This window comes from Haliotis asinina, chromosome 7, assembly GCF_037392515.1.
Source record: "Haliotis asinina isolate JCU_RB_2024 chromosome 7, JCU_Hal_asi_v2, whole genome shotgun sequence".
NCBI classification, from domain to species: domain Eukaryota; kingdom Metazoa; phylum Mollusca; class Gastropoda; order Lepetellida; family Haliotidae; genus Haliotis; species Haliotis asinina.
This window is the reverse complement of record NC_090286.1, coordinates 63309704-63312050: the sequence shown is the minus strand read 5'-3', so window position 1 is coordinate 63312050 and position 2347 is coordinate 63309704.

Here is a 2347-nt window from a genome sequence, read left to right as displayed (position 1 = left end):
CCTATTTCCAACATTTTAAAAAGTGAGCTACAGTAGACAAGGTTTAACTCCTCAATCAGACGTATGTAAAGGTAAGTTACAATACCCAAGGTCTTAACTCCAACACCAGATATCTATAAAGATGAACTACAGTACCCAAAGTTTAACTCCTAGCCAGATATCAATAAAGGTGAACTGCGACACCCAAGGCTTAACTCCTACACATACCACCAAGATAGCTATGAAGGTGAGATACAGAACCTAAATAACTAGTGTGTGCTGCCAGACATGCGTATATGAAAGACTATCACGTGTAACACACTGCTATCTCCCAGTTAGCCTTGAATCCTCTTTGGACCCCAACGTACCTCAGTTGCCTGAGGCTGATAAATGTCGATACTCTGTGGGTTACACATTACCCAGAGTTTCAGCATAAATTGAGCTGGAATTAGAAAGGGCAAGATCCCATCTGCACCTTACAAGCTCATTCTTACATGACCTACGTCCCTGAGAAGCAAATCTTCTCACACTCAGAGCAAGGTTCCTCAGAGAATTATGGAGGATTATCTCTGATGGATTTTGGACTGACAACAGTAGAGCTTATGAAGTTTAAGCATAAACCACAATGATGAGTGAGCAGTTGCTGAAAACACGTGTTTGAGTGGCATTCTAGAATTTGCTGGTACAAAGATGATGACACAGTTTTGTGGATGATCAATTTCTTTATTTTAGCAATAGCAATGTTTTGGTATAGGTCCTTATGCCCTTTTCAAGCATAAAACAGTATAAGAGCCTATACTGAAATGTCGCAATTGTTAAATGAAAGAAATTGATCATCCATAAAGTTATGTCATCCCTGGAAATATACCCACTGTTATCCTTGCACCTGTATGCTGAATACACATAATATTATCTCATATTTGTTTGGATCAATTAGTTGACAAAGGACAGTTTTATAAGATCCGGCCAAGAAACCAGACGCCAGATACTGTTTTTTTTAATTTTGGAATATCTTAATGGTGAATACAGCAACGTCAGTGTTAACTATAATCTGACTTACAAAAGAAAGCACACAACTGGTGTGTGGGGATTATCTAGAAAAGACTGACAAAATGTCTTAAGTGTTTTGATTGTAACTTACAAGTTACAAGGGGCAGTGGGGTAGCCTAGTGGTTAAAAGAGTTAGTTTGCTATGCCAAAGATCTGGCTTTGATTCCCCCACGTGTGGGAAGCCCATGTCTGGCATCCCCTGCCATGATATTGCTGCAAGATTGGTGAAAGTGGTGTGAAACAAAACTCACTTGCTACAAGTCCTTAACATTGTGCGTATGTTGTGAGAAACACTATTGATATCATTTACAGTGTTTTGCATGGAATATCATAAAAATCATGACTGTGTGTACATGTTGTGCAGCAACGATATATAACACAGGTGAATATGTAACCACAGTGGAACAAGCAACCAGCAACTGGAATGTAGCACATCAGGGAGTGCCAAATGTTCAACTGTTGATTGAGGCAGATCATCATCAGACTGACTGGCCAGATGTCTGACAGGTCCAGAAGAGTGACCACCCAGCAGGATGATCATCATTTGTGCATTCTCCATGTGTGCAACCAGATGCTCACAGTGATGTCATAAGCCTCAGAGTGATGAGACGACTGCATGCTGTCAGAATCAGGGCCTATCAACCATTTTTGGGTATGTCAATAACCAGTCAGCATGGACTGAATCATCTTCATTGAGCGAGGAACATGAGGCAATGGCAGTGTCACAACTGGATATGTAGTCTATCTCACAGTCCCTGAACCACGTTATTTCCCCTTCTGCCTAGTCTTCCTTGCAATGCTGAAGCCCTAAGCGAAGCAAGTCTAGATTTCCTAAATCTCCCGTGCCACTGGGGCTGCTTTTCAGTTTAAATGGGTTTATTTGTTACTATCAGAATTATACACAATCAGGGCCTAAGTGCTAGTCTGCTGGGTATAATCTGTATATGAGGTGTTTTAGCAACATGTATAGTGTGACTTCTGAGTTGAAATCAAACTATTTTTGAAAATATTGTTTTGTGTGTTTCAAAACAATCGCAAGGCACCAGGTGTGTATCTTCTGTTTATGTCAGTCAGTTATGGCATATAGTAGGAGGTTGAGCCTTGAAGAAAATGTTTATTATACCCATAAAATTACAGACAATTTTTTCAATTTTTCTTAAATGCATTTTTTAAATTCACTTTTTTCATGTGTTTTCAAGAGTTCCCATTGTACCACTTTTGTGTTGGGTGTGTTCACGGGTGTGTTTATTGACTGTGTTTATTGACTGTGACACTTACCTCAACAGCCCTATAATCACTAAGTGCAAGATTGCTGTGT